General features: G+C 46.4%; 13 non-coding genes across 13 annotated transcripts; 2 read left to right on the top strand and 11 right to left on the bottom strand.

The window, feature by feature from the left end:
* Nucleotides 1–862: 862 nt before the first annotated feature.
* trnaq-uug (transfer RNA glutamine (anticodon UUG)) lies at nt 863–934 on the bottom strand. The gene has a single exon. It is a non-coding gene; the product is annotated as a tRNA-Gln (tRNA).
* Nucleotides 935–1896: 962 nt separating this feature from the next.
* On the bottom strand, nt 1897–1968 carry trnae-cuc (transfer RNA glutamic acid (anticodon CUC)). The gene has a single exon. It is a non-coding gene; the product is annotated as a tRNA-Glu (tRNA).
* A 7641-nt stretch (nt 1969–9609) lies between these two features.
* trnar-acg (transfer RNA arginine (anticodon ACG)) lies at nt 9610–9682 on the bottom strand. Its single transcript has one exon. It is a non-coding gene; the product is annotated as a tRNA-Arg (tRNA).
* Nucleotides 9683–10250: 568 nt separating this feature from the next.
* trnaq-cug (transfer RNA glutamine (anticodon CUG)) lies at nt 10251–10322 on the bottom strand. The gene has a single exon. It is a non-coding gene; the product is annotated as a tRNA-Gln (tRNA).
* A 982-nt stretch (nt 10323–11304) lies between these two features.
* Nucleotides 11305–11392, bottom strand: trnay-gua (transfer RNA tyrosine (anticodon GUA)). The gene is given in 2 exon segments: nt 11305–11340; nt 11356–11392. It is a non-coding gene; the product is annotated as a tRNA-Tyr (tRNA).
* Nucleotides 11393–12144: 752 nt separating this feature from the next.
* Nucleotides 12145–12216, bottom strand: trnae-cuc (transfer RNA glutamic acid (anticodon CUC)). The gene has a single exon. It is a non-coding gene; the product is annotated as a tRNA-Glu (tRNA).
* A 277-nt stretch (nt 12217–12493) lies between these two features.
* On the top strand, nt 12494–12565 carry trnaq-uug (transfer RNA glutamine (anticodon UUG)). The gene has a single exon. It is a non-coding gene; the product is annotated as a tRNA-Gln (tRNA).
* Nucleotides 12566–15513: 2948 nt separating this feature from the next.
* On the bottom strand, nt 15514–15585 carry trnaq-uug (transfer RNA glutamine (anticodon UUG)). Its single transcript has one exon. It is a non-coding gene; the product is annotated as a tRNA-Gln (tRNA).
* A 962-nt stretch (nt 15586–16547) lies between these two features.
* Nucleotides 16548–16619, bottom strand: trnae-cuc (transfer RNA glutamic acid (anticodon CUC)). The gene has a single exon. It is a non-coding gene; the product is annotated as a tRNA-Glu (tRNA).
* Nucleotides 16620–24266: 7647 nt separating this feature from the next.
* Nucleotides 24267–24339, bottom strand: trnar-acg (transfer RNA arginine (anticodon ACG)). The gene has a single exon. It is a non-coding gene; the product is annotated as a tRNA-Arg (tRNA).
* Nucleotides 24340–24907: 568 nt separating this feature from the next.
* trnaq-cug (transfer RNA glutamine (anticodon CUG)) lies at nt 24908–24979 on the bottom strand. Its single transcript has one exon. It is a non-coding gene; the product is annotated as a tRNA-Gln (tRNA).
* A 1668-nt stretch (nt 24980–26647) lies between these two features.
* On the bottom strand, nt 26648–26719 carry trnae-cuc (transfer RNA glutamic acid (anticodon CUC)). Its single transcript has one exon. It is a non-coding gene; the product is annotated as a tRNA-Glu (tRNA).
* Nucleotides 26720–26996: 277 nt separating this feature from the next.
* Nucleotides 26997–27068, top strand: trnaq-uug (transfer RNA glutamine (anticodon UUG)). Its single transcript has one exon. It is a non-coding gene; the product is annotated as a tRNA-Gln (tRNA).
* Nucleotides 27069–27539: the final 471 nt, after the last annotated feature.

Genomic DNA, 27539 nt, shown 5'->3' with positions numbered 1-27539 from the left:
GGCGTGAGCGTTTGTTAAACACGGTTCGCGTGGGAATGCGAGACGGGACAGAGACGCGTGTGGAATGTGTAACATTGACGGCTTAAAGGGTGACTATAACAGATGCTGGACTTTTACATTTTGCCATATCATCGAGAACTTCTCTGTTTTCAACTCCCGAAAAAGGTACCGTAGCTGTATTTTGACAGTAACGGTTTCGAAGTTACTGCTGGTATAAACAGATGAGTGTCCCCGCGCACATTTTTAGCAGTTTCAAAATCCATGTAACTTTACAAGACGAAGAAAAATGAGAAAGACAGACTTAATATTATAAAGACTCAAAATCAAAACCATAAAGTCAACTAAGTATGGAACTCGTAAAAACACAGAACACTGAAATCGACAAACCTTTATTTACATATTATCCATTTTTTAATACGAAGCAGAAGTAGCTCCCACTGAATCCAATACCAGGTGTGTTAAAGTACCGCGCACCGATTTCTGTTTGTGTGACAGACCGCTTGCAAATAAGAATATTTTAAAGCGGACAAAGAACAAAGATAGAGCAATCGGTACTCCTGGCGCGTCTGAATTGAAAAACCATGTGAGTGACAAACCAGCACTTGTTTGGCTGAACTCCAGACCCATATCTTAGCAGCAGGGAGCGCTGTGATTGGGCGAAAACTACCTAAAATGAGAGCGGACACTGTGATTGGACAATTCATGGTAGCGAAACGGGCCTTGATTGGCTAAGACCACCAACTTTGAACAGAAGGCAATGTGCTAGTGAGCAGCCCGATGTGTTTAAAAGAATGACAAGCCAGGAAGGAGTCGAACCCACAATCTTCTGATCCGTAGTCAGAGTAAGAAGGATACCCGGCTCAGGTTCCACCGAGATTTGAACTCGGATCACTGGATTCAAAGTCCAGAGTGCTAACCATTACACCATGGAACCGCTAGCTTGTGAAAGAGCTTTAAAGATCCATAATGAGATCTTCTGCGTGTGTAATTTGTCTGCGTGAGACTCCGGTGTCTGTGTGACGTCGAAGCTCTGCTGTAGCCGCTGTGCATCTGAGCTCTACAAACGGTTCCGTCCGCTTTCAGTCTTATAGACACGTCCGCACTCCCACTTAAAAAGCACCCCTTTTCTCACACATTCAGCCCAAATTCGTGCGGTGTTCCTGGTCATTTCAATCTCACTTCGACGTCAGGTTTTTAACTCGTTTCTGCAGTCTTGTTTCAAGCGTTTCTCTGTCATTTGACCTCACGGGTACTCGACATTTTTGTAGCAGTATGGGAACACTCTTAAGAGAAATTGCAACACTTTACAGCGAGTGGCTGGAGACAAACATTTCGTGAGTTCATTCCAATACCGCCCCGTAATTCCAATACTTTTTCTTAATGAGGCGAGCTTTTTGTTAATCTTACAAGTGTAGATGAGACCGTAAATATAACTTTAGGTTAACAATGATGAGCTCTTGAACTTGAGTTCGGAATTCTCATCCTATTTTCTGCTTTGTTTTCTTTTTTACAGGTGTGTTTTTACTATTTTAGGGTCTTCAGGTGCTTTGCTTGATGAAAGAAGTTACATTCCGACTCTCTGGTCTGCTTTAGTACTAGAAGAGAGAAGCAGTCTGGAAGATGTGAAAACTATGTGATATTTTGGAAGAAAGCGGTTTTTCTTTGATATCGTAATCAAGCATAATTTCAGCTCGACACATAAACACTTTGGTTTAAAGAGACGTTATTTTAAAACACAAGATGTAGCAAACACGTGTAACCAAGTTGACTACTTGAGCGCTCTTTCCACTCACAAATGACCCAGAGCGCAGTATCTGGGGCTCGAAGGTTATTTTGTGGTGATAGTTAACAGACGTGGTTCAAGGAGGTATCTCCGTCAGGAGGGAAAAGGAGCCCTTCCCTGACCGGGAATCGAACCCGGGCCGCGGCGGTGAGAGCGCCGAATCCTAACCACTAGACCACCAGGGAGACGGTCGACTCAATTCAATTCAATTCAATTCAAGGTGCTTTATTAGCATGACCGATGGGTACAATCAGTGTTGCCAAAGCAAATGAAAGTAATGATATTTACATGAAACAAAACAAAAATAGAAGTAAAATAAAATCTACAGACATATTACAGACATTTACAACAAAGACATATTATACAATATTGACATATTCTGTAGGCGGCTGGAGCATTATTGGGAGACAGACTCACTGTTCCTCAGGCTGTGACAGGAGATCACATACTGGGCTGCCAGTTCAACTGAGTTCCCTCCTCCCTCTCCCAGTAGGATTGGGACCCGTTGTGATTCTGGCAGGTGTGGGAACTCTGGGATTATATTTCTGAATTTCGGGAAGAATGTTTCTCTAATCCCAGAGTATCTGTCACAGTGCAGTAGGAAGTGCACCTCTGTCTCTATTTCTCCCCGCTGGCAGTGGGAGCACAGCCTGTCCTCTCTGGACAGCCAGGTCTGCCTGTGTCGCCCAGTTTCTATGGCCAGGTTGTGGTCACTGAGCCTGTACTTCGTCAGGGTCTGTTTCTGTTTGTTATTTTTTATTTTGGTCAAATATTCAGCTAGTGTGTATTGTCTGTTTAAGGTTCTGTAACATTCCAGTTTATGTTGTGTTTGTGTGTGTGTGTCCCAGTGTGTGAGATATTGCTGTTTGATCTGTGCTGTGATGTGGTTGAGTCTGGGTTGTGGTGCTCTAGCAGTGCTGTCCTGAGGCTGGTTAGTGTCGGTGTGGCTCAGGGGGCTCTGTTTTGGGCTCAGCTCTTGGCTCAGCAGGGCTTTGTGGTGGTAGGAATTTTGGTCACTGTTTTTTAGGTGTAGCCAATACTTGAATATTCTTTTCTGTATGTTTATCAATAGTGGGTACTGGCCTAATTCGGCCCTGCACCCGTTGTTAGGAGTTCTTCTCTGCGCACGGAGGATGTTTCTACAGATCTCCATGTGCAGAGTTTCTGTGGGGTGTTTGTCCCATTGGGTGTAATCCTGGTCTGTGAGGGGACCCCACACTTCACTGCCGTAGAGGGCAATGGGTTGGATTACACTTTCAAATATTTGGAGCCAGATTCTTGTTGGTGGGTTGATGTTGAAGAGCCTCCTTCTTATTGCGTAGAAAGCCCTGAGTGCCTTCTCCCTCAGTGCCTTCACTGCCAGGTCAAAACTCCCGGAAGAGCTGATGGTGAGACCGAGATATGTGTAGCTGGATGTGTGCTCCAATGTGTTGTTGTTGAGTGTGAATTTGTACCTGTTTCCCTGAGGTCTGGCTTTCTTCTGGAAAACCATAACTCTGGTCTTGTCCAGATTGACTGTCAGTGCCCAGGTCTGACAGTACTGCTCCAGCAGTGCCAGGTTCTGCTGCAGCCCCTGTTCTGTGGGCGACAGCAGGACCAGGTCATCTGCGTAGAGCAGGAACTTGATTTCTGTGTCGTGTAGTGTGAGACCAGGAGCTGCAGACTGCTCCAACATTCCTGCTAATTCATTGATATAGATATTGAACAGTGTTGGGCTCAGGCTGCAGCCCTGTCTCACCCCGCGGCCTTGGGTGAAGAATTTAGTCCTTTTGTTTCCAATTTTCACTGCACATTTGCTCTCTGAATACATTGATTTAATGATGTCGTACACTTTGCCCCCTATGCCACTTTGGAGTAGTTTATAAAACAATCTCTCATGCCAAATCGAGTCAAATGCTTTTTTGAAATCGACAAAGCAGGCAAAAATTTTTCCTTTGTGTTTTTGGTGGACGTGTTTGTCTATCAGTGTGTGTAGGGTGTAAATGTGATCAGATGTGCGGTGATCTGGCAAGAAGCCAATCTGACTTTTACTCAGGACATTGTGTTCGGTAAGGAAGGCCAGTATTCGTGTATTCAGGATACTGCAGAATACCTTCCCCAGGTTACTGTTCACACAGATGCCCCGGTAGTTGCTGGGATCGAGTTTATCTCCACTCTTATAGATGGGCGTGATCAGTCCTTGGTTCCAGGCCTCGGGGAAACATCCGGCTGTCATGATGAGATTGAGGAGTTTGAGCAGGGCTTGTTGCAACTTTGGGCTGCTGTGTCTCAGCATCTCATTTATGACACCATCATGGCCACAGGCTTTGCGTGGTCTGAGGGCCTGGAGTTTGTCCAGTAGCTCCTGCTCAGTGATTGGGGAGTCTAAGGGGTTTTGGTTGTCTTTGATAGCCAATTCCAAAATTTTGAGTTTTTCATAAATGGTGTTTTGGTCTGATTGATTTGTATTTGGGAGCTTTTCATAGAGATTTTCAAAGTATGTTTGCCAGATTGTTCCATTTTGGATGGCCAATTCTTCTGGTTTTGATTTGTTTAAGTTGTTCCACTTCTCCCAGAAACAGTTCTGATTTAGTGACTCCTCAATTTCTGCAAGTTGTTTGTCTATGTATGTGTTTCTTTTCTTTTTCAGCGTGTGTTTGTAAAGTTTTACCATGTCACAGTACCTGAGTCGCAGATCTGTGTTGTGTGGTTGTCTGTGTTTTTCATTTGAGACTTTTCGTAGTGCATTTCTGATGTTTTTGCACTCCGTATCAAACCACTTTTCTTTTGCTTTTGTTTTTTGGTAGTTTTTTGATTTAGTTGTTTTTAGCTTAGATTTTGATGCTAGTTTGTGGAATAGGTGATTTAGTTTTTGTGTGGCCAAGTTGATGCCTAATTTGTTGGTTTGATACGGAGTGTTTAGGAATGTGTCCATCAGTGTCTGAATTTCGTCATCGCCCAGTGCAGTTTGGTATCTGTCCAGGCTGTCTGTGTCCCATCTGTACGCCTGGTTGAGGTCATACAGCTGGCTGGGCTGTGTCAGTGTGTCTCTGTACTGGTGTGCTCTCTTCATGTAGAGTGTGATCTGGCTGTGGTCGGAGAGGGGAGTTTGTGGCCTGACAGTGAAGGCACTGATACAGGAGGGGTCCAGGTCGGTGATGGCATAGTCCACCACACTGCTGCCCAGAGCTGAGCTGTAGGTGAACCTGCCTAGAGAGTCCCCTCTAGTCCTGCCGTTGACGATGTACAGGCCCAGCCCTTGACAGAGCTGCAGCAGCTCGCGCCCGGTGCTGTTGACCGTAGTGTCATGGCTGCACCTGTGTGAGGTGACCGGTGTGTGGTACAGAGGGGATTGTCCGAATATGTGAGTGTTTCCCTGTGTGCTGGTGAAGTCTGCCAGTGTGCCTGTTCGTGCGTTGAGGTCACCATAGAGCAGCACGTTTCCCTGGCCCTGGAAGTGACCGATCTCCGTGTGGAGACTGGGGAGAATTCCCTCACTGTAGTAGGGGGATTCTGAGGGCGGGATGTAGACAGCACACAGGAAAACCTCGTTTTCTGTACAGATGGTATTTCTTTTGATTTTAAGCCAAACTCGTGACTCTTCTTTCTTTACTAATTGTATGGAGTGACTGAGCTCCGCTCTGTACCACACAATGATCCCCCCAGAGTCTCTGCCCCGGGTGATTTGGGGTTTTTTGACAGAGGGCACCATGATCTCCTTGTAGCCTGGGGGACAGTGGGTAGCCAAGTCTCCCCGACACCATGTCTCCTGTAGGATCATGATGTCTGTCTCCTTTACATCCTTGATAAATTCAGGATCAGTGCTCTTCAGCCCAAATGCTGACGAGCCCAGACCCTGAATGTTCCACATACTTATCTTTAGAGATCTCATTGTTATCGCTTGAATTATCTTTGCAAGTTGTTATTGTTTTCTGGAACTGTATCAAATTTGTGTTGGACATTTACATCATCGACAGAAACAAGTATTGTGCTGGGTTTTTGTCTGTCGCTGTGGGTGGTGGAAGTTCAGCTCATAAGCCGGGTGCAGATGAGGTTCAGGAGCTGCCGGATTTCTCCCAGCTCCAAACCGCTCGGGACTGCTGGTCTGGCCAGGGCTGCGGCGTAGCTGTGCAGGAGGGGCTCGGTCCGGCTCTGTAGTTGTGCTGGGTGGGGAGGGGTTGTGGTTCTGGTCCGGTTCAGCTGCTGGTCTGGGTGAGGGGCATGGGGTGGGGCGCTGGTTCTGGTCCTGTTAGGTCGTTGGTCTGGGTTGGAGGGCTGTAGGGTGGTGCTGGTTCTGTTCTTTGTGGGTTGAGCTGGTCTGGGTTGGGGGTGTGGGTGCTGGGGCGTTCCTCTGGTAGTCCTCCTGTTTCTCTCTGGGGTGCTGTTCGGGTGTCTGCCCAGTGTGGTGTCTTTCAGAGTTTTTGTGAAGAGTCCAATGGTCTGTTTTTTGAGGTGTTTATGGTCGTGTAGGTGCTGTGGTCCAAGGGTGGAGTGATGGGCCAGGTAGACGATTGGGAGCAGGGCGCAGCACCGTGAGATCTCGGCATTGATTCTCTGGATGGTGTGGTGCTGCTCGTCCTGTCTCGGCAGCAGGGTGGAGATGACAATTCGGGCGCGAGGGAACTCCTGTATGGCCCTCTCTGCCACTCTCCTGATGGACTGGGCCACCTGCTCCCTCTGGGTCCTCAGGTCGTTGGTGCCGGTGTGGATGATGATGTGCTGAGGGGCTCCCAGTACCGACCTGGACAGCAGCTGCAGGGCCTTCTCTGTCGTCGGACACCAGAGCTTTGCTGTTTGTAATCCTGGGAAGAGCCTGTGCTCATCGATGTACCTCCCGTTGGAGTCGATGAGAAGGGCTACTTCCATGCGTCTGCCTCTGGTGTCCAGTCTGCTGGAGGGGCGCTGTGCTGCCGGGCGGGCGGCTGCTTGGGGGGGTGCAGTGTGTGAGGTGGAGGAGTTGGGTGGGGCCGGGTGTGTGTGTGGGTCACCCTGAGTGTTCGGCAAGGTGGATGTGCTTTTGGGCAGTGGAGTTGTGAGGGGATTTGGGGTGCCGGGGGGTGCAGTGGGTGTGGTGTTTGCTACGGTGGGGGTACTGGGTAAGTGGGAGTTGGTGGTGGGGGTTGTAGGGGTGTCAGGTTGTGTGGAGGTGGGTGTGTCTTTGCGGGTTGGGGGTGGGTGTTGTGTGTTGTGTGTTCTGGGTCTCAGGGCTGTTCTGTTGCAGTCCGGGCTGCAGTGGGAAGTAGTGAGTTTCCTCAGCTGGTCTTTGAGAGTCTTGCTTGTCCTCTCCGCGAGCTGCAGCTCCTCTCTCAGCTCTGCTACTTCCGACTGCAGCTTACTGTTGTCCTGCAGCAGCTCCTCCATCTGTGCCCTGAGCTGTTTGTTGGAGGTTTTACATTCATTCTTGTGTTTGTTAACCTCGTCTCTTAGCTGTTGTGCTGTCTGCCCCTCTGTGAGTCTCCCCAGCATCAGCTCCTTGAACTCAGTGAAGTCCAGCTCCAGAGCAGAGAGTTTCTCTCTCAGGAGGCGCACTGTGCTGTGGTCACAGGGGGGTTGGTGTGGGCTGTGTGTGTCCGGGTGGTGTGTTTCTGTGTTGCCGAGGGCTACACTCTTGCTGGGCTGTTCTGTGGCTGAGGTTGTGTTTGTGGGCTCTAAAACAGGTGGAGCTGAACTCTCCGGTGCTGTGGGCATCAGGCTGCTGGGTTTTTCTCCTGTTTCTGGGGGAGGTTTCTCCAGGTCGGCCTGTGTTTTAAGGTCTGTGAACTTTTCCTCGAAAAGCTCCAGAGCGGCCTCACTGCCCTGTATCATCACTGTACCATTGTGGTAGGTGTTGACAGTCAGGACAGTGTCTTCTACCTCGCTGTCGCCCCCTATGGAGATTTGCCTGCCTTTGCTGATGCCCCTTCTGGTGGTGTTTGTATAATTCTTACACACAGCTGTGTGCCAGGCATTCGGATGCTCAGTAAAAAAGAGCAGGTTGGTTTTTATGTGTTTTTCTCCTGCCTGGCAGTAGTCAGCAATGAGGGTCTCTGGGTTTTCTTTCATCCAGGAGTCTTTGTACTGTTTCCTGGTCTTAACGGTTTTCACGTCCTCAGGGTACTGGAGTACTGTGCTGAGGGGGCAGGGCTGCTCCAGTGGGGCTGTATTCTGCTCTGTACTCATCTTCCTCTTTTAAATACAATGGGCCCAGGTGAGAAGAGCAAACAGACGGCCTGGCTCGGGCGTTTTGAATACAATCAGCCCCCTGTTGCTTGGGAACAGGTTCTTCAACTTTGGCCTTTTGAGTGTAGTGGGCCCAAGTGGTATTTTGTTTAATTTAAACTTTAAGGTAACTTTTTCTAAAGACTTTTTAAACTTTTATCTAGCAAAGCAGTTCAATTTTTTAGAGGCCTCTTCAAGAAAGGAGAAGAAAGAACAGGGCTTACCAGGTGTTTTTCGTGTTGGTGGCTGAGTTCTTGGCTTCTCCTGATGCTGCTTCTATTTTCCCTTTCCTTCTTGTTTCACTGTGTGTGAAGAGAAGACAGCGGTAACCTGGATTCGCGCCGGTGGTCTTAATAGGACACAGAGAGCGATCGACACGCTTTTACAGTCTGTGTAGCGACAGCAGCGACACTGAGAGCTGCTGTGTGTAAGAAAGAGAAAATACGATCTGCTTGGAACAAAGACCTTGTTGCATAGCGAAACGTCTTGATACTCGAAGGTGTTTGTGGGATTATTTTTCCGTGACTTATTTTCGTTTTCACATTTTAGGAGATCATTCTCTCAGACCCGCAGGGTGATGGTTGGGAGCGAGTCCGGACGTGTCTAAGAGACCGAGCTCTTCGGTGTGAGTTTTTAGCGATTTAGAGATTGATTGTAAGAGCGGGCAGGTAGGAAGTATGGATCCTGTGCAGGACTCAGGAGCGAGAGGGAACACCAATCCACATCGCAAAGCAAAACGTATACCAGGAAGCAAGCAAGAAGGTCGGAAAACGAGAAAGACAACCAGACAGCAGCAACCAAACCTCAAAACAAGGTTGAATCATCAATGTGTGAAATTTGCTCCAAAATCCGGTTATAAAAATCGTATTAGCTTAAAAATAATGTATAAGCATGCCCCAATAACAAAACAACAGCCTTATACAATGAGGGGTTGCTGCTGGTCCATGAGGCTGCGGGTTTTCCTCTTTTACATTTTGCCATATCATCGAGAACTTCTCTGCTTTCTACTCCCGAAAAAGGCACCGTAGCTGTATTTTGACAGTAACGGTTTCGAAGTTACTGCGGGTATAAACAGATGAGTGTCCCCGCGCACATTTTTAGCACAGTTACATGGATTTTGGAACTTTACAAGACGAAGATAAATGAGAAAGCCATACTTAATATTATAAAGACTCAAAATCAAAAGCATAAAGTCAACTAAGTATGGAACTAGTAAAAACACAAAACACTGAAATCGACAAGCCTTTATTTACATGTTATCCATTTTTGAATACGAAGCAGAAGTAGCTCCCACTGAATACAAACACCAGGTGTGTTAAAATACCGCGCACCGATTTCTGTTTGTGTGACAGATAGCTTGCAAATAAGACGAATATTTTAAAGCGGACAAAGAACGAAAATAGAACAATCGGTACTCCTGGCGGGTCTAAATTGAAAAACCATGTGAGTGACAAACCAGCACTTGTTTGGCTGAACTCCAGACCCATATCTTGGCAGCAGGGAGCGCTGTGATTGGGCGAAAACTACCTAACATGAGAGCGGACACTGTGATTGGACAATTCTTGTTAGCGATACGGGTCTTGATTGGTTATGGCTATCAACAATGAACAGATGTGCTAGTGAGCAGCCCGATGTGTTTAAAAGAAAGACGAGCCAGGCAGGAGTCGAACCTACAATCTTCTGATCCGTAGTCAGACGCGTTATCCATTGCGCCACTGGCCCCGCTGACACAGCTGCACCGCACCACAGTGAGCTCAGCGCCGCTACTAGTACGGCATCGCCCCGCTCCAACTTTTCTAACTTGGATACACGCGTTTTCTACATTTTGTCGAAATCTATGTGTAACGTTGAAACTCCGCTTGAGTTCGACATCAAAGAAAAACCGTTTTCTTCCAAAACACCATACAGCTGTCACGTATTCCAGACTTTAGTTATCTCTTTAATTAGTGTAATCTTAGGTCCTGTTGTTGTTTCACTCAGTTGAGCAGTTGGAAATATTTTTCAGTTGTGACCTTTATTATTATTCAGTTGTGACCTTTTAAACATAAATCAGAAGGACAGCAGACCCTGTTGGGCGAGCAGATCACAGATTCGGAAAAAAAAGCTTCCTTCATCAATGAAAATTACCTGAACGGCTCTGGAATCCTAAAAGCACACCTGTAATGAAGCAATGAGAGCCGAAATCAGGAGAGTTTTGTACATAAGTTCAGGAAGTGATCGATTTTAACTTAACGATACATTAAAGGTTTCTTTTTTACACCGATGAAGATGTAAGAAAAACACACCTCACAGGTTCCACCGAGATTTGAACTCGGATCGCTGGATTCAGAGTCCAGAGTGCTAACCATTACACCATGGAACCGCTGTGCTACATTCTGATGTAGCAGCTGTCCATCTGAGCCCTGCAAACTGTTCCGTCCGCTTTCAGTCTCACAGACACGTCCCAATCCCGCTTAACAATCACCGATCACTAACCATCGGGCTCCAGATACTTTGCTCCTGCGCTCTGGGTCATTTGTGAGAGGAAAGAGCGCTCAAGCAGTCATGTGGAAGAGCACTTCACTGTTGTTTAACTGGATTATTTCTGTTAGTCCGATACGGTGCTTCCATCCCATTAAAAACTAAAACACTAAAGAGTTTTGTTAGAAACGGACTCACCCGAGACGCACACAAGGACCGTTGAACTCGAGTCTTTGTATCTAAATACAAGAAGAAAATCTGTTTTACACGCAAATATCATCAGCAGCATGTGAGCTCCTGAAGAGAACCAAGTTTACTTGTGGGTGGATTCTCTCATGTGGGGTCTTCCCTTGTGCTCCTGCGTCAATTGTATCAATAAAGTTTCACTTTCCGTGGGGATCGGTCTCTCAGACACGCCGGACTCGCTGTCAGCCATCTCCCTGAGTGCTAAGAGAACGATCTCCTAAAATCTGAAAAAAAATCTCAAAGCGTCTCGGTACCCATTTTGTACCAAACAGATCGTATTTCCTCTTTCTTACACACAGCAGCTCTCAGTGTCGCTGCTGTCGGTACACAAACTGTAAAAGCGTGTCGATCGCTCTCTGTCTTATTAAGATCACCGGCGCGAATCCCAGTTACCGCTGTCTTCTCTTCACACACAGTGAGAAAATCCACCGTCTCCGTTGAGTCTGTGATTATCAGCCACTCTATCAGGGGGAGTCGACACACTGGATACTTTATCTGTAAAAACGGGACGATCACACTTGAAGACAACCAACACAGGGAGCTATTGCTTCAGCCTTTATTAAGCTTTCAACCAACCTCTGAGATGCGCTATTTTCAATTTTCACGAGATTGTTAAGGAGAACAACAAAACAATGCCTTCCTTCGAGCCGGATTCGAACCAGCGACCTAAGGATTCCCAGCGATTCCCACTACAGTCCTCCGCTCTACCAACTGAGCTATCGAAGGGACGGCCAATGCTTTTTTTCTCACATGTTCAGCCTAAATTCGTGCGGTGTTCCTGATCATTTCAATCTCACTTCGACGTCAGGTTTTTAACTCGTTTCTGCAGTCTTGTTTCAAGCGTTTCTCTGTCATTTGACTTCACGGGTACTCGAAATTTTTGTAGCAGTATGGGAAGACTCTAAAGAGAAATTGCAACACTTTACAGCGACTGGCTGGAGACAAACATTTCGTGAGTTCATTCCAATACCGCCCTGTAATTCCAATACTTTTTCTTAATGAGGCGAGCTTAAGCTTGTTAATCTTACAAGTGTAGATGAGACCGTAAATATAACTTTAGGTTAACAATGATGAGCTCTTGAACTTGATTTCGAAATTCTCATCCTATTTTCTGCTTTGTTTGCTTTATTACACGTGTGTTTTTACTATTTTAGGGTCTTCAGGTGCTTTGCTTGATGAAAGAAGTTACAATCTGACTCTCTGGTCTGCTTTAGAACTAGAAGAGAGAAGCAGTCTGGAAGATGTGAAAACGGTGTGATATTTTGGAAGAAAGCGGTTTTTCTTTGATTTCGTATTTTAAAACACAAAATGTAGAAAACACGTGTAATCAAGTTGACTACTTGAGTGCTCTTTCCACTCACAAATGACTCAGAGCGCAGGAGCGGAGTATCTGCAGCTCGAAGGTTATTTTGTGGTGATAGTTAAGAGACGTGGTTCAAGTACAGTAGGTATCTGCGTCAGGAGGGAAAAGGGGACTCTTCCCTGACCGGGAATCGAACCCGGGCCGCGGCGGTGAGAGCGCCGAATCCTAACCACTAGACCACCAGGGAGACGGTTGGCTCTCTCCCTGTGTGCGAAGAGAAGACAGCGATAACCTGGATTCGCGCCGGTGGTCTTCATAGGACACAGAGAGCGATCGACACCCTTTTACAGTCTGTGTAGCGACAGCAGCGACACTGAGAGCTGCTGTGTGTAAGAAAGTGAAAATGAGATCTATTCGATACAAAGACTTTTTTGCACAGCGAGACGTCTTGATACTCGAAGGTTTGTGGGATTATTTTTCCGTGTTTTATTTACGTTTTCAGATTTTAGACATCTACTCTCATTGGTTCCGTGGTGTAATGGTTAGCACTCTGGACTTTGAATCCAGTGATCCGAGTTCAAATCTCGGTGGAACCTCAGCAGTGTATCTTTCTTACTTCTTTGTCGGGTGAGCGTTTTGTTAATATTAAGTGTAGCAATGAAACCTTCAATGTAGCGTTAAGTTAAAATCGATCACTTCTTGAATTTATGTAGGAAACTCTCCTGATTTGAGGTTTCATTGCTTCATTACAGGTGTGCTTTTATGATTCCAGAGTCAAGTTCAGGTACTTTGCTTGATGAAAGAAGCTTTTTTTTTAAATCTGTGATCTGCTCACCCAACACGGTCTGCTGTCCTACTGAAAGAGAGAAGCAGAGTAAGGAAGATGTTCATTCTTGAGAGTTTTTGCTCAATCACAGCGCACCCTGCTGTCAAGATTCTGGCTGAGATTGTAGCCAATCATGTGCTGCTCAGTCAATTCAATTCATTTCAAGGTGCTTTGTTGGCAAGACCAATGAATAAATCAGCATTGTCAAAGTAAAACAAATACAGTTAACATGAAAAAATCCAAAGACATTTACATCTTAATTTAGACATAAGACATTTACATATAAACATATGCAGCATTTTTTGTGAGACAGACTCACTGTTCCTCAGGCTGTGACAGGAGATCACATACTGGGCTGCCAGTTCACCTGAGTTCCCTCCTCCCTCTCCCAGTAAGATTGAGACTTGTTGTGATTCTGGCAGGTGTGGGGATTCTGGGATCAGATTTCTAAATTTGGGCAGGAATGTTTGTCTAATCCTAGAATATTTGTCACAGTGCAGCAGAAAGTGCATCTCTGTCTCTGTTTCTCCCCGCTGGCAGTGGGAGCACAGCCTGTCCTCTCTGGGCAGCCAGGTCTGCCTGTGTCGCCCAGTTTCTATGGCCAGGCTGTGGTCACTGAGCCTGTACTTCTTCAGGTATCGCTTAGCATGCGAGAGGTAGCGAGATCGATGCCCGCATTCTCCAGTCTGTCTTGTATCCCCAAGCAGCGAGCATTGAAATTTCATGCTTACAAGGAAACAAAATCTAAACCAAAGCACAAAGCCAATTGAACACTTGTAATAACCCTTATATCGACAAGGAGGCTTTACTTCTATTTTCATTTGTTTTTGAATTACAAAGCTGAGGAAGCAGTCCTTGACATTCAAACACATGCAAAAAGACTATCTGATGTATTTTAACAGAAACGCCATCCTTACTTTAAAAATAACATTACACTGCCTGGCACATTCAGTTATATCCTGACACGAGACATAAAAAGTAATAATTATGGCCCACAAATTAACCGACTGATTTGATCAATTGAAGTGTTCTGATTTTAGAGCCCCCTGTAATTTTTGCTAATTAGAACAACAACAATGCTGAGCCTTCAGCACAGCTCAAAGATCAAGATCAGCTGGTCTCAAACTTTGTTCTGCAAGTTTTTTGTCGGAATAGAGCTCATAGCTGAGACGATCTCCAAATAATATATTAACTAGTCTGCAAGATACTGGCCTCCGTGTGGATGTAGTAGTTCGGGTGGGTAGCTGCGTCAGCATGCGTAGGCTGCAAAGGAACAAGTAATAGGTTTATTCCATGCTGAAAAGAGAAGAAAGAAAACACAGCGTTTCGTCCGTGGAGCCTTCTTCAGGTGTGAGAAAAACAGGGCATAAGCAAAGGTAACGTAGCAGGAGAACAAAAGCAGGGAAAGAGGAGGACAGGCACCTGACAGCGTGATTTCTCTCTTGAATGGTTACTAAATACGTTATGTGAACATGCCACCCGTAGAACTGTATATAGTTTCGCTGCTCCAGGCCTTTAGAGATTGATTGTAAGAGCGGGCAGGTAGGAGGTATGGATCCTGTGCAGGACTCAGGAGCGAGAGGGAACACCAATCCAAATCGCGAAGCAAAACGTATACCAGGAAGCAAGCAAGAAGGTCGGAAAACGAGAAAGACAACCAGAGAGCAACAACCCGAAACTCAAGACAAAGTCGAAATCGAGGGGCAGGCTAGAAGATCAAACACCGAGTGGAAACTAGCAGTGAAATAACGCGAACTCGAGGAGAACCCGCAAGAGTGAGCGGGAAGTGAGGAAAGAGGGGAACTGAAATAGTGACGGGAGTGAACGGTGATTGAGGGGGGGAGGGTATTACTCGCGGCGTGAGCGTTTGTTAAACACGGTTCGCGTGGGAATGCGAGACGGGACAGAGACGCGTGTGGAATGTGTAACATTGACGGCTTAAAGGGTGACTATAACAGATGCTGGACTTTTACATTTTGCCATATCATCGAGAACTTCTCTGTTTTCAACTCCCGAAAAAGGTACCGTAGCTGTATTTTGACAGTAACGGTTTCGAAGTTACTGCTGGTATAAACAGATGAGTGTCCCCGCGCACATTTTTAGCAGTTTCAAAATCCATGTAACTTTACAAGACGAAGAAAAATGAGAAAGACAGACTTAATATTATAAAGACTCAAAATCAAAACCATAAAGTCAACTAAGTATGGAACTCGTAAAAACACAGAACACTGAAATCGACAAACCTTTATTTACATATTATCCATTTTTTAATACGAAGCAGAAGTAGCTCCCACTGAATCCAATACCAGGTGTGTTAAAGTACCGCGCACCGATTTCTGTTTGTGTGACAGACCGCTTGCAAATAAGAATATTTTAAAGCGGACAAAGAACAAAGATAGAGCAATCGGTACTCCTGGCGCGTCTGAATTGAAAAACCATGTGAGTGACAAACCAGCACTTGTTTGGCTGAACTCCAGACCCATATCTTAGCAGCAGGGAGCGCTGTGATTGGGCGAAAACTACCTAAAATGAGAGCGGACACTGTGATTGGACAATTCATGGTAGCGAAACGGGCCTTGATTGGCTAAGACCACCAACTTTGAACAGAAGGCAATGTGCTAGTGAGCAGCCCGATGTGTTTAAAAGAATGACAAGCCAGGAAGGAGTCGAACCCACAATCTTCTGATCCGTAGTCAGAGTAAGAAGGATACCCGGCTCAGGTTCCACCGAGATTTGAACTCGGATCACTGGATTCAAAGTCCAGAGTGCTAACCATTACACCATGGAACCGCTAGCTTGTGAAAGAGCTTTAAAGATCCATAATGAGATCTTCTGCGTGTGTAATTTGTCTGCGTGAGACTCCGGTGTCTGTGTGACGTCGAAGCTCTGCTGTAGCCGCTGTGCATCTGAGCTCTACAAACGGTTCCGTCCGCTTTCAGTCTTATAGACACGTCCGCACTCCCACTTAAAAAGCACCCCTTTTCTCACACATTCAGCCCAAATTCGTGCGGTGTTCCTGGTCATTTCAATCTCACTTCGACGTCAGGTTTTTAACTCGTTTCTGCAGTCTTGTTTCAAGCGTTTCTCTGTCATTTGACCTCACGGGTACTCGACATTTTTGTAGCAGTATGGGAACACTCTTAAGAGAAATTGCAACACTTTACAGCGAGTGGCTGGAGACAAACATTTCGTGAGTTCATTCCAATACCGCCCCGTAATTCCAATACTTTTTCTTAATGAGGCGAGCTTTTTGTTAATCTTACAAGTGTAGATGAGACCGTAAATATAACTTTAGGTTAACAATGATGAGCTCTTGAACTTGAGTTCGGAATTCTCATCCTATTTTCTGCTTTGTTTTCTTTTTTACAGGTGTGTTTTTACTATTTTAGGGTCTTCAGGTGCTTTGCTTGATGAAAGAAGTTACATTCCGACTCTCTGGTCTGCTTTAGTACTAGAAGAGAGAAGCAGTCTGGAAGATGTGAAAACTATGTGATATTTTGGAAGAAAGCGGTTTTTCTTTGATATCGTAATCAAGCATAATTTCAGCTCGACACATAAACACTTTGGTTTAAAGAGACGTTATTTTAAAACACAAGATGTAGCAAACACGTGTAACCAAGTTGACTACTTGAGCGCTCTTTCCACTCACAAATGACCCAGAGCGCAGTATCTGGGGCTCGAAGGTTATTTTGTGGTGATAGTTAACAGACGTGGTTCAAGGAGGTATCTCCGTCAGGAGGGAAAAGGAGCCCTTCCCTGACCGGGAATCGAACCCGGGCCGCGGCGGTGAGAGCGCCGAATCCTAACCACTAGACCACCAGGGAGACGGTCGACTCAATTCAATTCAATTCAATTCAATTCAAGGTGCTTTATTAGCATGACCGATGGGTACAATCAGTGTTGCCAAAGCAAATGAAAGTAATGATATTTACATGAAACAAAACAAAAATAGAAGTAAAATAAAATCTACAGACATATTACAGACATTTACAACAAAGACATATTATACAATATTGACATATTCTGTAGGCGGCTGGAGCATTATTGGGAGACAGACTCACTGTTCCTCAGGCTGTGACAGGAGATCACATACTGGGCTGCCAGTTCAACTGAGTTCCCTCCTCCCTCTCCCAGTAGGATTGGGACCCGTTGTGATTCTGGCAGGTGTGGGAACTCTGGGATTATATTTCTGAATTTCGGGAAGAATGTTTCTCTAATCCCAGAGTATCTGTCACAGTGCAGTAGGAAGTGCACCTCTGTCTCTATTTCTCCCCGCTGGCAGTGGGAGGACAGCCTGTCCTCTCTGGACAGCCAGGTCTGCCTGTGTCGCCCAGTTTCTATGGCCAGGTTGTGGTCACTGAGCCTGTACTTCGTCAGGGTCTGTTTCTGTTTGTTATTTTTTATTTTGGTCAAATATTCAGCTAGTGTGTATTGTCTGTTTAAGGTTCTGTAACATTCCAGTTTATGTTGTGTTTGTGTGTGTGTGTCCCAGTGTGTGAGATATTGCTGTTTGATCTGTGCTGTGATGTGGTTGAGTCTGGGTTGTGGTGCTCTAGCAGTGCTGTCCTGAGGCTGGTTAGTGTCGGTGTGGCTCAGGGGGCTCTGTTTTGGGCTCAGCTCTTGGCTCAGCAGGGCTTTGTGGTGGTAGGAATTTTGGTCACTGTTTTTTAGGTGTAGCCAATACTTGAATATTCTTTTCTGTATGTTTATCAATAGTGGGTACTGGCCTAATTCGGCCCTGCACCCGTTGTTAGGAGTTCTTCTCTGCGCACGGAGGATGTTTCTACAGATCTCCATGTGCAGAGTTTCTGTGGGGTGTTTGTCCCATTGGGTGTAATCCTGGTCTGTGAGGGGACCCCACACTTCACTGCCGTAGAGGGCAATGGGTTGGATTACACTTTCAAATATTTGGAGCCAGATTCTTGTTGGTGGGTTGATGTTGAAGAGCCTCCTTCTTATTGCGTAGAAAGCCCTGAGTGCCTTCTCCCTCAGTGCCTTCACTGCCAGGTCAAAACTCCCGGAAGAGCTGATGGTGAGACCGAGATATGTGTAGCTGGATGTGTGCTCCAATGTGTTGTTGTTGAGTGTGAATTTGTACCTGTTTCCCTGAGGTCTGGCTTTCTTCTGGAAAACCATAACTCTGGTCTTGTCCAGATTGACTGTCAGTGCCCAGGTCTGACAGTACTGCTCCAGCAGTGCCAGGTTCTGCTGCAGCCCCTGTTCTGTGGGCGACAGCAGGACCAGGTCATCTGCGTAGAGCAGGAACTTGATTTCTGTGTCGTGTAGTGTGAGACCAGGAGCTGCAGACTGCTCCAACATTCCTGCTAATTCATTGATATAGATATTGAACAGTGTTGGGCTCAGGCTGCAGCCCTGTCTCACCCCGCGGCCTTGGGTGAAGAATTTAGTCCTTTTGTTTCCAATTTTCACTGCACATTTGCTCTCTGAATACATTGATTTAATGATGTCGTACACTTTGCCCCCTATGCCACTTTGGAGTAGTTTATAAAACAATCTCTCATGCCAAATCGAGTCAAATGCTTTTTTGAAATCGACAAAGCAGGCAAAAATTTTTCCTTTGTGTTTTTGGTGGACGTGTTTGTCTATCAGTGTGTGTAGGGTGTAAATGTGATCAGATGTGCGGTGATCTGGCAAGAAGCCAATCTGACTTTTACTCAGGACATTGTGTTCGGTAAGGAAGGCCAGTATTCGTGTATTCAGGATACTGCAGAATACCTTCCCCAGGTTACTGTTCACACAGATGCCCCGGTAGTTGCTGGGATCGAGTTTATCTCCACTCTTATAGATGGGCGTGATCAGTCCTTGGTTCCAGGCCTCGGGGAAACATCCGGCTGTCATGATGAGATTGAGGAGTTTGAGCAGGGCTTGTTGCAACTTTGGGCTGCTGTGTCTCAGCATCTCATTTATGACACCATCATGGCCACAGGCTTTGCGTGGTCTGAGGGCCTGGAGTTTGTCCAGTAGCTCCTGCTCAGTGATTGGGGAGTCTAAGGGGTTTTGGTTGTCTTTGATAGCCAATTCCAAAATTTTGAGTTTTTCATAAATGGTGTTTTGGTCTGATTGATTTGTATTTGGGAGCTTTTCATAGAGATTTTCAAAGTATGTTTGCCAGATTGTTCCATTTTGGATGGCCAATTCTTCTGGTTTTGATTTGTTTAAGTTGTTCCACTTCTCCCAGAAACAGTTCTGATTTAGTGACTCCTCAATTTCTGCAAGTTGTTTGTCTATGTATGTGTTTCTTTTCTTTTTCAGCGTGTGTTTGTAAAGTTTTACCATGTCACAGTACCTGAGTCGCAGATCTGTGTTGTGTGGTTGTCTGTGTTTTTCATTTGAGACTTTTCGTAGTGCATTTCTGATGTTTTTGCACTCCGTATCAAACCACTTTTCTTTTGCTTTTGTTTTTTGGTAGTTTTTTGATTTAGTTGTTTTTAGCTTAGATTTTGATGCTAGTTTGTGGAATAGGTGATTTAGTTTTTGTGTGGCCAAGTTGATGCCTAATTTGTTGGTTTGATACGGAGTGTTTAGGAATGTGTCCATCAGTGTCTGAATTTCGTCATCGCCCAGTGCAGTTTGGTATCTGTCCAGGCTGTCTGTGTCCCATCTGTACGCCTGGTTGAGGTCATACAGCTGGCTGGGCTGTGTCAGTGTGTCTCTGTACTGGTGTGCTCTCTTCATGTAGAGTGTGATCTGGCTGTGGTCGGAGAGGGGAGTTTGTGGCCTGACAGTGAAGGCACTGATACAGGAGGGGTCCAGGTCGGTGATGGCATAGTCCACCACACTGCTGCCCAGAGCTGAGCTGTAGGTGAACCTGCCTAGAGAGTCCCCTCTAGTCCTGCCGTTGACGATGTACAGGCCCAGCCCTTGACAGAGCTGCAGCAGCTCGCGCCCGGTGCTGTTGACCGTAGTGTCATGGCTGCACCTGTGTGAGGTGACCGGTGTGTGGTACAGAGGGGATTGTCCGAATATGTGAGTGTTTCCCTGTGTGCTGGTGAAGTCTGCCAGTGTGCCTGTTCGTGCGTTGAGGTCACCATAGAGCAGCACGTTTCCCTGGCCCTGGAAGTGACCGATCTCCGTGTGGAGACTGGGGAGAATTCCCTCACTGTAGTAGGGGGATTCTGAGGGCGGGATGTAGACAGCACACAGGAAAACCTCGTTTTCTGTACAGATGGTATTTCTTTTGATTTTAAGCCAAACTCGTGACTCTTCTTTCTTTACTAATTGTATGGAGTGACTGAGCTCCGCTCTGTACCACACAATGATCCCCCCAGAGTCTCTGCCCCGGGTGATTTGGGGTTTTTTGACAGAGGGCACCATGATCTCCTTGTAGCCTGGGGGACAGTGGGTAGCCAAGTCTCCCCGACACCATGTCTCCTGTAGGATCATGATGTCTGTCTCCTTTACATCCTTGATAAATTCAGGATCAGTGCTCTTCAGCCCAAATGCTGACGAGCCCAGACCCTGAATGTTCCACATACTTATCTTTAGAGATCTCATTGTTATCGCTTGAATTATCTTTGCAAGTTGTTATTGTTTTCTGGAACTGTATCAAATTTGTGTTGGACATTTACATCATCGACAGAAACAAGTATTGTGCTGGGTTTTTGTCTGTCGCTGTGGGTGGTGGAAGTTCAGCTCATAAGCCGGGTGCAGATGAGGTTCAGGAGCTGCCGGATTTCTCCCAGCTCCAAACCGCTCGGGACTGCTGGTCTGGCCAGGGCTGCGGCGTAGCTGTGCAGGAGGGGCTCGGTCCGGCTCTGTAGTTGTGCTGGGTGGGGAGGGGTTGTGGTTCTGGTCCGGTTCAGCTGCTGGTCTGGGTGAGGGGCATGGGGTGGGGCGCTGGTTCTGGTCCTGTTAGGTCGTTGGTCTGGGTTGGAGGGCTGTAGGGTGGTGCTGGTTCTGTTCTTTGTGGGTTGAGCTGGTCTGGGTTGGGGGTGTGGGTGCTGGGGCGTTCCTCTGGTAGTCCTCCTGTTTCTCTCTGGGGTGCTGTTCGGGTGTCTGCCCAGTGTGGTGTCTTTCAGAGTTTTTGTGAAGAGTCCAATGGTCTGTTTTTTGAGGTGTTTATGGTCGTGTAGGTGCTGTGGTCCAAGGGTGGAGTGATGGGCCAGGTAGACGATTGGGAGCAGGGCGCAGCACCGTGAGATCTCGGCATTGATTCTCTGGATGGTGTGGTGCTGCTCGTCCTGTCTCGGCAGCAGGGTGGAGATGACAATTCGGGCGCGAGGGAACTCCTGTATGGCCCTCTCTGCCACTCTCCTGATGGACTGGGCCACCTGCTCCCTCTGGGTCCTCAGGTCGTTGGTGCCGGTGTGGATGATGATGTGCTGAGGGGCTCCCAGTACCGACCTGGACAGCAGCTGCAGGGCCTTCTCTGTCGTCGGACACCAGAGCTTTGCTGTTTGTAATCCTGGGAAGAGCCTGTGCTCATCGATGTACCTCCCGTTGGAGTCGATGAGAAGGGCTACTTCCATGCGTCTGCCTCTGGTGTCCAGTCTGCTGGAGGGGCGCTGTGCTGCCGGGCGGGCGGCTGCTTGGGGGGGTGCAGTGTGTGAGGTGGAGGAGTTGGGTGGGGCCGGGTGTGTGTGTGGGTCACCCTGAGTGTTCGGCAAGGTGGATGTGCTTTTGGGCAGTGGAGTTGTGAGGGGATTTGGGGTGCCGGGGGGTGCAGTGGGTGTGGTGTTTGCTACGGTGGGGGTACTGGGTAAGTGGGAGTTGGTGGTGGGGGTTGTAGGGGTGTCAGGTTGTGTGGAGGTGGGTGTGTCTTTGCGGGTTGGGGGTGGGTGTTGTGTGTTGTGTGTTCTGGGTCTCAGGGCTGTTCTGTTGCAGTCCGGGCTGCAGTGGGAAGTAGTGAGTTTCCTCAGCTGGTCTTTGAGAGTCTTGCTTGTCCTCTCCGCGAGCTGCAGCTCCTCTCTCAGCTCTGCTACTTCCGACTGCAGCTTACTGTTGTCCTGCAGCAGCTCCTCCATCTGTGCCCTGAGCTGTTTGTTGGAGGTTTTACATTCATTCTTGTGTTTGTTAACCTCGTCTCTTAGCTGTTGTGCTGTCTGCCCCTCTGTGAGTCTCCCCAGCATCAGCTCCTTGAACTCAGTGAAGTCCAGCTCCAGAGCAGAGAGTTTCTCTCTCAGGAGGCGCACTGTGCTGTGGTCACAGGGGGGTTGGTGTGGGCTGTGTGTGTCCGGGTGGTGTGTTTCTGTGTTGCCGAGGGCTACACTCTTGCTGGGCTGTTCTGTGGCTGAGGTTGTGTTTGTGGGCTCTAAAACAGGTGGAGCTGAACTCTCCGGTGCTGTGGGCATCAGGCTGCTGGGTTTTTCTCCTGTTTCTGGGGGAGGTTTCTCCAGGTCGGCCTGTGTTTTAAGGTCTGTGAACTTTTCCTCGAAAAGCTCCAGAGCGGCCTCACTGCCCTGTATCATCACTGTACCATTGTGGTAGGTGTTGACAGTCAGGACAGTGTCTTCTACCTCGCTGTCGCCCCCTATGGAGATTTGCCTGCCTTTGCTGATGCCCCTTCTGGTGGTGTTTGTATAATTCTTACACACAGCTGTGTGCCAGGCATTCGGATGCTCAGTAAAAAAGAGCAGGTTGGTTTTTACGTGTTTTTCTCCTGCCTGGCAGTAGTCAGCAATGAGGGTCTCTGGGTTTTCTTTCATCCAGGAGTCTTTGTACTGTTTCCTGGTCTTAACGGTTTTCACGTCCTCAGGGTACTGGAGTACTGTGCTGAGGGGGCAGGGCTGCTCCAGTGGGGCTGTATTCTGCTCTGTACTCATCTTCCTCTTTTAAATACAATGGGCCCAGGTGAGAAGAGCAAACAGACGGCCTGGCTCGGGCGTTTTGAATACAATCAGCCCCCTGTTGCTTGGGAACAGGTTCTTCAACTTTGGCCTTTTGAGTGTAGTGGGCCCAAGTGGTATTTTGTTTAATTTAAACTTTAAGGTAACTTTTTCTAAAGACTTTTTAAACTTTTATCTAGCAAAGCAGTTCAATTTTTTAGAGGCCTCTTCAAGAAAGGAGAAGAAAGAACAGGGCTTACCAGGTGTTTTTCGTGTTGGTGGCTGAGTTCTTGGCTTCTCCTGATGCTGCTTCTATTTTCCCTTTCCTTCTTGTTTCACTGTGTGTGAAGAGAAGACAGCGGTAACCTGGATTCGCGCCGGTGGTCTTAATAGGACACAGAGAGCGATCGACACGCTTTTACAGTCTGTGTAGCGACAGCAGCGACACTGAGAGCTGCTGTGTGTAAGAAAGAGAAAATACGATCTGCTTGGAACAAAGACCTTGTTGCATAGCGAAACGTCTTGATACTCGAAGGTGTTTGTGGGATTATTTTTCCGTGACTTATTTTCGTTTTCACATTTTAGGAGATCATTCTCTCAGACCCGCAGGGTGATGGTTGGGAGCGAGTCCGGACGTGTCTAAGAGACCGAGCTCTTCGGTGTGAGTTTTTAGCGATTTAGAGATTGATTGTAAGAGCGGGCAGGTAGGAAGTATGGATCCTGTGCAGGACTCAGGAGCGAGAGGGAACACCAATCCACATCGCGAAGCAAAACGTATACCAGGAAGCAAGCAAGAAGGTCGGAAAACGAGAAAGACAACCAGACAGCAGCAACCAAACCTCAAAACAAGGTTGAATCATCAATGTGTGAAATTTGCTCCAAAATCCGGTTATAAAAATCGTATTAGCTTAAAAATAATGTATAAGCATGCCCCAATAACAAAACAACAGCCTTATACAATGAGGGGTTGCTGCTGGTCCATGAGGCTGCGGGTTTTCCTCTTTTACATTTTGCCATATCATCGAGAACTTCTCTGCTTTCTACTCCCGAAAAAGGCACCGTAGCTGTATTTTGACAGTAACGGTTTCGAAGTTACTGCGGGTATAAACAGATGAGTGTCCCCGCGCACATTTTTAGCACAGTTACATGGATTTTGGAACTTTACAAGACGAAGATAAATGAGAAAGCCATACTTAATATTATAAAGACTCAAAATCAAAAGCATAAAGTCAACTAAGTATGGAACTAGTAAAAACACAAAACACTGAAATCGACAAGCCTTTATTTACATGTTATCCATTTTTGAATACGAAGCAGAAGTAGCTCCCACTGAATACAAACACCAGGTGTGTTAAAATACCGCGCACCGATTTCTGTTTGTGTGACAGATAGCTTGACAAATAAGACGAATATTTTAAAGCGGACAAAGAACGAAAATAGAACAATCGGTACTCCTGGCGGGTCTAAATTGAAAAACCATGTGAGTGACAAACCAGCACTTGCTTGGCTGAACTCCAGACCCATATCTTGGCAGCAGGGAGCGCTGTGATTGGGCGAAAACTACCTAACATGAGAGCGGACACTGTGATTGGACAATTCTTGTTAGCGATACGGGTCTTGATTGGTTATGGCTATCAACAATGAACAGATGTGCTAGTGAGCAGCCCGATGTGTTTAAAAGAAAGACGAGCCAGGCAGGAGTCGAACCTACAATCTTCTGATCCGTAGTCAGACGCGTTATCCATTGCGCCACTGGCCCCGCTGACACAGCTGCACCGCACCACAGTGAGCTCAGCGCCGCTACTAGTACGGCATCGCCCCGCTCCAACTTTTCTAACTTGGATACACGCGTTTTCTACATTTTGTCGAAATCTATGTGTAACGTTGAAACTCCGCTTGAGTTCGACATCAAAGAAAAACCGTTTTCTTCCAAAACACCATACAGCTGTCACGTATTCCAGACTTTAGTTATCTCTTTAATTAGTGTAATCTTAGGTCCTGTTGTTGTTTCACTCAGTTGAGCAGTTGGAAATATTTTTCAGTTGTGACCTTTATTATTATTCAGTTGTGACCTTTTAAACATAAATCAGAAGGACAGCAGACCCTGTTGGGCGAGCAGATCACAGATTCGGAAAAAAAAGCTTCCTTCATCAATGAAAATTACCTGAACGGCTCTGGAATCCTAAAAGCACACCTGTAATGAAGCAATGAGAGCCGAAATCAGGAGAGTTTTGTACATAAGTTCAGGAAGTGATCGATTTTAACTTAACGATACATTAAAGGTTTCTTTTTTACACCGATGAAGATGTAAGAAAAACACACCTCACAGGTTCCACCGAGATTTGAACTCGGATCGCTGGATTCAGAGTCCAGAGTGCTAACCATTACACCATGGAACCGCTGTGCTACATTCTGATGTAGCAGCTGTCCATCTGAGCCCTGCAAACTGTTCCGTCCGCTTTCAGTCTCACAGACACGTCCCAATCCCGCTTAACAATCACCGATCACTAACCATCGGGCTCCAGATACTTTGCTCCTGCGCTCTGGGTCATTTGTGAGAGGAAAGAGCGCTCAAGCAGTCATGTGGAAGAGCACTTCACTGTTGTTTAACTGGATTATTTCTGTTAGTCCGATACGGTGCTTCCATCCCATTAAAAACTAAAACACTAAAGAGTTTTGTTAGAAACGGACTCACCCGAGACGCACACAAGGACCGTTGAACTCGAGTCTTTGTATCTAAATACAAGAAGAAAATCTGTTTTACACGCAAATATCATCAGCAGCATGTGAGCTCCTGAAGAGAACCAAGTTTACTTGTGGGTGGATTCTCTCATGTGGGGTCTTCCCTTGTGCTCCTGCGTCAATTGTATCAATAAAGTTTCACTTTCCGTGGGGATCGGTCTCTCAGACACGCCGGACTCGCTGTCAGCCATCTCCCTGAGTGCTAAGAGAACGATCTCCTAAAATCTGAAAAAAAATCTCAAAGCGTCTCGGTACCCATTTTGTACCAAACAGATCGTATTTCCTCTTTCTTACACACAGCAGCTCTCAGTGTCGCTGCTGTCGGTACACAAACTGTAAAAGCGTGTCGATCGCTCTCTGTCTTATTAAGATCACCGGCGCGAATCCCAGTTACCGCTGTCTTCTCTTCACACACAGTGAGAAAATCCACCGTCTCCGTTGAGTCTGTGATTATCAGCCACTCTATCAGGGGGAGTCGACACACTGGATACTTTATCTGTAAAAACGGGACGATCACACTTGAAGACAACCAACACAGGGAGCTATTGCTTCAGCCTTTATTAAGCTTTCAACCAACCTCTGAGATGCGCTATTTTCAATTTCAGCCTAAATTCGTGCGGTGTTCCTGGTCATTTCAATCTCACTTCGACGTCAGGTTTTTAACTCGTTTCTGCAGTCTTGTTTCAAGCGTTTCTCTGTCATTTGACTTCACGGGTACTCGAGATTTTTGTAGCAGTATGGGAAGACTCTAAAGAGAAATTGCAACACTTTACAGCGACTGGCTGGAGACAAACATTTCGTGAGTTCATTCCAATACCGCCCTGTAATTCCAATACTTTTTCTTAATGAGGCGAGCTTAAGCTTGTTAATCTTACAAGTGTAGATGAGACCGTAAATATAACTTTAGGTTAACAATGATGAGCTCTTGAACTTGATTTCGAAATTCTCATCCTATTTTCTGCTTTGTTTGCTTTATTACACGTGTGTTTTTACTATTTTAGGGTCTTCAGGTGCTTTGCTTGATGAAAGAAGTTACAATCTGACTCTCTGGTCTGCTTTAGAACTAGAAGAGAGAAGCAGTCTGGAAGATGTGAAAACGGTGTGATATTTTGGAAGAAAGCGGTTTTTCTTTGATTTCGTATTTTAAAACACAAAATGTAGAAAACACGTGTAATCAAGTTGACTACTTGAGTGCTCTTTCCACTCACAAATGACTCAGAGCGCAGGAGCGGAGTATCTGCAGCTCGAAGGTTATTTTGTGGTGATAGTTAAGAGACGTGGTTCAAGTACAGTAGGTATCTGCGTCAGGAGGGAAAAGGGGACTCTTCCCTGACCGGGAATCGAACCCGGGCCGCGGCGGTGAGAGCGCCGAATCCTAACCACTAGACCACCAGGGAAACGGTTGGCTCTCTCCCTGTGTGCGAAGAGAAGACAGCGATAACCTGGATTCGCGCCGGTGGTCTTCATAGGACACAGAGAGCGATCGACACCCTTTTACAGTCTGTGTAGCGACAGCAGCGACACTGAGAGCTGCTGTGTGTAAGAAAGTGAAAATGAGATCTATTTGATACAAAGACTTTTTTGCACAGCGAGACGTCTTGATACTCGAAGGTTTGTGGGATTATTTTTCCGTGTTTTATTTACGTTTTCAGATTTTAGACATCTAATCTCATTGGTTCCGTGGTGTAATGGTTAGCACTCTGGACTTTGAATCCAGTGATCCGAGTTCAAATCTCGGTGGAACCTCAGCAGTGTATCTTTCTTACTTCTTTGTCGGGTGAGCGTTTTGTTAATATTAAGTGTAGCAATGAAACCTTCAATGTAGCGTTAAGTTAAAATCGATCACTTCTTGAATTTATGTAGGAAACTCTCCTGATTTGAGGTTTCATTGCTTCATTACAGGTGTGCTTTTATGATTCCAGAGTCAAGTTCAGGTACTTTGCTTGATGAAAGAAGCTTTTTTTTTTAAATCTGTGATCTGCTCACCCAACACGGTCTGCTGTCCTACTGAAAGAGAGAAGCAGAGTAAGGAAGATGTTCATTCTTGAGAGTTTTTGCTCAATCACAGCGCACCCTGCTGTCAAGATTCTGGCTGAGATTGTAGCCAATCATGTGCTGCTCAGTCAATTCAATTCATTTCAAGGTGCTTTGTTGGCAAGACCAATGAATAAATCAGCATTGTCAAAGTAAAACAAATACAGTTAACATGAAAAGGTC

Source organism: Atractosteus spatula, chromosome 6 (assembly GCF_055471065.1).
Source record: "Atractosteus spatula isolate fAtrSpa1 chromosome 6, fAtrSpa1.hap1, whole genome shotgun sequence".
Lineage (NCBI taxonomy): Eukaryota > Metazoa > Chordata > Actinopteri > Semionotiformes > Lepisosteidae > Atractosteus > Atractosteus spatula.
The sequence above is the reverse complement of the archived record's forward strand: the minus strand, read 5'-3'. Positions and strand labels throughout refer to the sequence as shown.